The sequence below is a fragment of the Eumetopias jubatus genome, unplaced genomic scaffold (genome assembly GCF_037043125.1).
Source record: "Eumetopias jubatus isolate StellerSeaLion01/CBP00866 unplaced genomic scaffold, mEumJub1_p1.0 scaffold_8, whole genome shotgun sequence".
Classification (NCBI taxonomy): Eukaryota; Metazoa; Chordata; class Mammalia; order Carnivora; family Otariidae; genus Eumetopias; species Eumetopias jubatus.
In genome coordinates this window covers 115028349-115036414 of record NW_028274814.1, presented here as the reverse complement: position 1 = coordinate 115036414, position 8066 = coordinate 115028349, and positions in this window count along the sequence as shown.

The window sequence follows — 8066 nt, the reverse complement described above, 5'->3', positions numbered from 1 at the left end:
TTTGTCACGCAGATTCCTCAGGTACCAGTCTCTGGTCTGGTAAGAGTCGAGCTGTCTCCAGTGAGTCAGAGTCCCAGGGATTAAGCGTTGTTTTTCTCTTCCTGGTACAGGAAAAGGAGACATCTTTATGAATGGCAAAGTTTGTCCCGCTTTTAGCTGGATGGGGGTGGGCAGAGAGTTTTTTCCCATAACTGTAGTTTCTTAATTGCCTTCCATTCAAAATAATCATTATGCCACAGTGGCATATTTTGGGGTGGCATATTCTGGTCATCTTCAACAATGAGTGGCTGCCTGAGGTAGGATTTATCTTGGTGAATTTCACAATCTGGATCTGGTGTCTCCACTGCCCCCCCCCCCCGCCCTGGCCTCTTCAGAGAACAACACATTTCTTCTCCACTTTCATCTTGAAAGTGAGGGGCTAACAGATTTTCTACAGATGCTGCTTGTTTTTCTACCTCATCATATGTCATTTCTAGTCATCTCTCTGTAGAAGGTTGGGCAGGAAATTTCCTCTATTTAAGCACCACTATTGAGGACTTGGGTATCCTTCAGGTAACCACAATTTGGTTTACTTTTTAATTTACTATGGGCCTATTTATTTTACATTTTTTCCAATTTTTCCTCTTAAAACAGTTTGTGTTCTTAAAGCCAAAGTGAACCATATCCTTCTTTGATTTTACTCATTTTTTAATTCAACACATGTTTTTGAGTACCCATTATGTGCCAGGCACTATTTCAGGTATTGGGGATCCTATAATGTACAAAAGGGGGAAAATACTCTGCCTTTATATTCTCATGGAGGGAGCAGACAATAAACAAGATAAATATGTAAAATATGTAATATTAGAGTGACAAATAGTAAAAGCGACTCTAAGAAAAATAAAGGAAAAAAGAAAGAAAAGAAAATGACTGTAAGAGTAGATGGTAGTAGATGTAGAAAACCAGACAGTGATTGATATGAATAATCTGTAAGTGATAGCAATGTAAATAACCTTGTCCCCTAGAGTTGCAAATGATTTGTGTCTGGTAGAAGAGATTACAACCCAAAGATTAGATTTATTGCCCTGTGGGGTATTAATCAATTTTTATGTAATTTAGTAATCTTATTCTAGCATTTTTTCCCTCAGTGACTAGAAATATTTTGTCTGTCCTATGCTCTATGGTTTGTCACCTTTCTTGCTCTCTCATTAATGAGGTAAACATCTCTCTGACTCTATATATGTACTCTGAGCATCATGGTTTTTAGCTTTCTGAAAATTCTATATAGAATTGGTTTATTGAGCTCTGACTTCCCAACCATCTTTTAATGAAAAACCAAAAACTAAAAAATACATATATTTCAAAATATGTATGTTAAAAAAAAACTAGAATTAAAAAAAAACCCTTGTGGGTTCATTTTTAATATTCTAATGTTGATGGAATATTAGGCATTAAAAATGGAGATCATGAAGACCATACAGTTATAAGTGATGAAAGATTATAAGAATGTTTTTTAAAAATATATATATAGTATTAGGGGCGCCTGGGTGGCTCAGTTGGTTAAGTGTCTGACTTTGCCTCAGGTCATGGTCTCAGGGTCCTGGGATTGAGCCCTGCCTCAAGCCCTCATCAGGCTCCATGCTCAGCGGGGACTCTGCTTGTCCCCCTCCCTCTCTTTCTTCCTCCACTCTCCTCATGCTCTCTCTGTCCCTCTCTCAAATAAATAAATAAAATCTTTAAAAATATATCTAGTGTTAAAATATAAACTGAGGCATATTAAACTTCTTAAGTTTATTTGAGCAAAAATCCATTTGAATCTGGCAATGTCAAATGAGAAGTGGTTAGCAGCACTCCACAAACAGAAGCTAGGGGAAAGACTTGTAGATAAGGTGCAGGAGCAAAGCATGGGAATAATTTGATTGGCTATAGTCTAAGCTTTGTCTTATTTACAAAAGTCTAGTTGACTCTTTCTGATTCGTTGTCCTTAGGTTTTGATTTCTTAATCTTGGAGCATTGCTGGCTTAGGTTTTGGTTTGCTTGGGTGGCATTAAAGCCACCTCATCAATGGCCTCCTTGTTTAATTTAGCAATAGGTAAATAAATAAAACATTTGAACTTCTAGAATAATATTGCCTACTTTACAGGTGTTTTATACCAGTTGACAGGTATTCAAGCATTTGAAATCATTAATAGTTCAGGCTCTGGAGTCAGATTGCCTGCCTGCCTTCCAATCTTGGCTCAACCACTTTTTGGTTTGGAAAGGTTATTTAATCTCTTTCTGTCTCATAGGATTATTATGAGGAATAAATGAAATAATGTAAGAAATTCCCAACAGTGCTAGTAAGTGCTCAATACATGTTATCTGTGAGCTTTCTGTTGAGTTACTTTGTCCTTGCAATGAAAAGTTAGGATATACAAAGTAATGTAGAACAAGTAACCATTGCAACTTTATATCATTATGTCAATTACTTTAAAAACAATACATGATGTTTGCAATGTTTAATAGAATGACGTTTCTCACTATTGAAAAATTTTACTTAAGCAGAGCTTTTCTCAAAATGGATTCTTACCCACCAAAGTAGTCCTGTATTTTATCTTTGTTCTATAGTATAACAGAACATTTAACCACCACAACTTAAATGTTGTTTTCTAGTCAAACCTAGGTCTCAACAAACAGTGATTTTTTGCGTGAAAAAGAAACTTCGTGAACTGTTACCTGAGTAAGCAGTTGGCAATACAAAGATCTGGGAAACATTTCTTTAGAGGATTTATGAGTGAACCCACTTCTGCCAAATGTTAGCAGTTAATAATTTCCCAAACAACAGGGCACCTGGGTGGCTCAGTCATTAAGCATCTGCCTTCGGCTCAGGTCATGATCCCAGGGTCCTGGGATTGAGCCCCACATCGGGCTCCCTGATCGGCGGGAAGCCTTCTTCTCCCTCTCCCACTCCCCCTGCTTGTGTTCCCTCTCTCGCTGTCAAATAAATAAATAAAATCTTTAAAAAAAATAATTTCCCAAACAACAAAAAAATATGCCCCCTCCCCAAATTAAATACAATAAAATGAGAACAAAAATAGATACAGTTCTCTTTAAACTGTTGGCACAATGATTCAAGCCAACTTCCTAAGGAGGTTCAGCAAATAGTATGCAGGCTTAAAAAATGAATTGGTCTTTCCAAGTGTCTTCAACTTTCCAAGTCAGAGCAGAAGATACAACACATCTCCTTATTCTATTCTACCACACAGTATTTTAAACTCACCCAGATTGTCAACACTGAGGGACAGAAGTCTTGATTTACACAACAGTACCTTAAACTTTGCAACTTAAAATTACTCCACTAAATTGGTTACATGCTATCTTAGAATTTTTCTTCAGTATATAAAAGGATTTAAAGATGGTTTTTGTCACTAATTTCCCACCACAAGATGAAATTATTTATGAGCTTTAAATTTGTTAAAAAGAAACAATGGGCCCCAAATTGTGTCACTTTTGCTGGGACCCACCAAAACTAAATACCTAGCCTAATGGCAGTTCTAGCCTCTCCCAGAGGTGGAATTTTAATCCAGTCAATCTGGAATCTCCTGGTTAGCCGTGAGGTAACCTGTATAATGAGATCTCCTGCCTTCCTCTAGGGGAAGGTAAACTTTCCTGAAGTAATCTGCTCTAAATTTCCTTGTCCCACCCTCTCTTTGGCTCCTAAGAAACTTCCATTTTGTACAACTTGTGGAGCGCTTCCTTATCTTCACTAGATGGGGTGCTGCCTGATTCATGAATCATTGGATAAAGCCAATTAGGTCTTTAAAATTCAACTTACTCAACTGAACTTTGTTTTTTAGACAAATTTTATCCTAGGATTTTATAATACAATTAATAGAGGATAGTCAGAAGAAAGGCAGGCAGAGGCTAGCCCCCCAGAGGAAATTACCCTTAAAAGGAAAAAGACCCCATCCTGTTATTATACCCCACCCTGAAAGGAGCCCTCCACCCTTTCCCACGTAAACAGCTACCTGATAGGTAGATGAGCACATGGACAAAAACCTGACTGGGTGATAGGCATGGAGGGCTAGTCAGATTAAAACAACTCGCCAACAATCTCATAAAATCCTCTAGACTTAGAAATTCCAAGACAACCCTCATGGGTCCCCTCTCTCTTTGGGACCTTTGTGCTATCACCCAATAAACTTTGCCTTGCTGCTCAGCACTCTTCGTCTGGTCTACCTCTCCATTCTTGGAAGCGGCATGACCAAGAGCCACAGGCACTAAAGGACAAGAAATCCTGGAACACAGCTGTGTTATATGTAGTAGTTTCTTGAGTGAACGGTAGGGGAGGAAAAATAACTTTCCCTTTACCCTTCTGAGTTATTGGCTGAGACACCCTGTAATAAGTCAGATGAAGAGAAAAACAAATAAAAGTGTTTTAACATATGCACCTTATATACACATAGGGGATACCCACAGAGAAATGAGCAGCTTCCCAAGGAAGCCTAAGCCACCAGTTTAAAAACCATCTACAGCTAAAGATGAAAGAAAAAAAGAGGATTGTGTGTTGGTTGGTCACTGGGGGGTTGGGCAGGGGGGAGGCCAGTTATGGGAGGTATCCAGGAGAAGAGTACTCCCTCTTCCTGGTGCTGAGAGGGGACACTCTTACAAATAGAGATTTCCTTACAACAGGGTAACTTATATCCTGTTTCACAGCTTCTGCATCAGCCACTTCTCAAAATAGTCAGCTCTAAATAATCCTTATGCCAAAGAGGTATATTTTGGGGTAACATTCTGCTACCCAACAGAACAACATTCCCATCTGGATTTCAAATGAATTGGGCAAACTAATTATTGTTTTTAAGGCCCCACCATGCTCCACACATTGGCAAAGATGTTTTAGGTTGAAGGGGCTCAGACTATGCCACTTGGGCATACTGATTATTTTGAACTAAAGGCAATTGAGAAACAGCAGATAGAATCAAGAGCCATTGACATAAATTTCTGGGCCTAAGACGGAGCTGTTCCTGTGGAGGGCAGGGAAGGGGGCTACCACATAAGCAAATCAAAGCTTAGATAACCTTTCTGGTCAGACCCTGACCAGAAACACCATATACCTAGTCAACCAATCCCCAACGGCCAAGGAAACTATGGGGCTTCTCACCGAAATTGATGATGTGGCTCCCACCCATCAGATATTTTCTATTTGTCTCCTCCTTATTCTTGATTCTTTATCCTATAAAAGCTTCTTGCCTTCTGCCCCATTTTTAAAAAGTTTTATTTATTTAAGTAATCTGTACACCCAACCTGGGGCTTGAACTCACAATCCCAAGATCAAGAGATGCATGCTCTTCAGACTGAGCCAGCCAGGCGCCCCTGCCTTCTGCCCCATTTTGCAGTTCTCCGAAAGAAGACTGTCCACTTCATGAAGTGTTAAATGAAGTTTGTTCATATAACTGAAATTGTCTTCTTAAATCATCTTTATAACAGAGCTCTCTGCCCTCCCTCTTTCTGCCTAAAAGCAGGGCATAGACTTCCTTCCCTGCACCAGGTGAGGAGAGCTATATCCTTACTTCTTGTTAAAAGATAAACTGAGACATATTAAACATTGTAAGAGTTTATTTGAGCAAAGTTGATTAGAATGGGACAAATGGGCCAAATCAGAAGTAGTTAGCATCCCACCCACCTAGCCAGGGGTGAGACTTCTATTTGCTTGTGTCGGGGAGCCAGATTTCCTCTCTCCTTCAAGGGCCTTCTAGCTGGACTAAGAATCAAATTAGCATGAGACAGACTAACAGCAGAAAATCAAACTTAATAGCGTTATATACGGGACATCCACACAGACATGGAAATTCCAAAGACAGGCAAGATGAGGTATGTTTGTCATTCTGAACTAAGAAGGAGGGGGAAGGTGTCTGGGACTTCAAAGGGAAGGACCGCCATTCACAGGAAGATGAAAAAGAGTAAATGTTCGGTAAACAGATGTTTGCCCTGGACTACAGATGGGTCACTCAGATAAAATTTATCTCTGCTAATGATCCTTATTCTGGGAAAGACCCTAATTTAGATTCTTCTATGTGATTAATGGAGGGGTAAAAGTTTCTCTGGAGCCTGCAGGGTCTTGATTGCCTTCAGCTCAAAATAATCTGCATGCCACAGTGGCCCAGCCTGGCCCCAATACTGGTCACTTTCCCACAGTTTATCTGCCCAAGATACCTAAATCCTTTTCCCTTTGTCTAGTCACTTCTCAATATACCACCCTTTGTTAAAATGATATAAAAGTTGGCAAATCCACTTTCGTTTTTCTGTTCTTTCTCTCCTTTCCTCCCCCTCTTCCTCCTCTTTCTTCTTCTTCAAGAAGTCTTTATGCACATGTAAATATTAACATCAATAAAAATTGTTGGCCTTTTCTCCCGTTAACCTGTCTTTTGTTACTTTAGTTTGCAGATTCCCCCAGATACTTAAGCTGAGAAGGTAGAGGAAAAGTTTTTCCTCGCCTACATGGTAAAAAGGAGAGACAGGAGACTGTATTTTCCCAAAGTTCTTTAATTTTCTCACCAGGTTAATTTGTTTGCTTATCCATTTCATAAATTGACTAAAATCTGTCTAAGGAAATATCTTTTGGGATCTCATATTTTAGTCAAATAACCTGTAACAGGCATTGTCCTTAAAGCATTTTTTTAAAAGTGTACCATGCGTTTTTTATGTAATCTTGCAGATGTTGGTATTAAATATTTCAATATTACTTAGAAGTGATAACACGAATGAGGTGATTGCTCTGAGTTATCAGGTAGATTTTTTTCTCTCAATAAAGAAAAGAGTTGGGTTTTTTTTTTTAAAGATTTTTATTTATTTATTTGACAGAGAGAGACACAGTGAGAGGGAACACAAGCGGGGGGAGTGGGAGAGGGTGAAGCAGGCTTCCTGCTGAGCAGGGAGCCCGATGTGGGGCTCGATCCCAGGACCCTGAGATCATGACCTGAGCTGAAGGCAGACTCTTAACTGACTGAGCCACCCAGGTACCCTGAGTTTTTTGTTTTGTTTTGTTTATGTTTTTTGTTTTTTTAAGATTTTATTTATTTATTTGAGAGAGAGCAAGCACCAGCAGAAGCGGGGGGGGGGGGGGGGAGGCGGGGAAGGGAGAGGGAAGGGGAGAGAATCTCCAGCAGATTCCCCACTGAGCACGGAGCCCCACACAGGACTCAATCCCACAATACCAGATCATGCCCTGAGCTGAAACCAAGAGTCAGGTGCTTAATCAACTGAGCCACCCAGGCACCCTGTTTTTGTTTTTTAAGTACAGATAGATAGAGAGAAAGTGTATGTGAGAGCTCCTCTTTCCCCCGAAATATTTTTTACACAATAATTTAACTATTAATAAATAAAGTACTTTATCATCTTTCATTCCTCTCTCATTCCACCATTTCTGTGGCAAGACATTTTCAGATTAGTATATTATAAAGGTCTATTTATTTGAATCCGGACTACAATATTCTACTTTAGATTTTCAGACTATTCTAAAGCTGTCTATGGGCTTAAGCAATGTAGTGCTGAAATAGATGGCTTCTGGAATCTTCTAGCACTGAGTTTCTCTCAGATCATAAGGGGAGATGGAAGTATGGTAGGTCTAAATTCTCTGCAACTCATCATTCTAATTATGTAGCCCAGGGAGGCCGACTGGCTGTCAAGAGACCTCAGGAAGTTCATTTACATTGGTAAATTCACTGTATTACAAGCTCTGAATCTTTGCTTTGCAGGCTCAAAACTTGAACTTTTGTCAGCGCATTGAAAGCAAAGTTTTCTCTTGGCAAACTCATATTATCCAAGCTCACTGAGACTGAAATGTCATTTTATTAATTTACAATGGGCAATAAAATATTCATGTGGATTGTTATGCTTGCATCAACAGGACCAGCACATTTACTCTTTACAGACGAAACTGCCTAGGAAGCCAATTATAATTGAAAAATTGGCAGGGGGAGGTCCTGTATTCAGAACAAGAGGAGGTAGTTGAATGATGTACCTTAGGGACAAACTTGTTCTGTAGCCTAGAGTGTTCTGAGTCTGCCAAGGTCTCTTCTCCCCCATAATAGGATTGAGTACAAAAC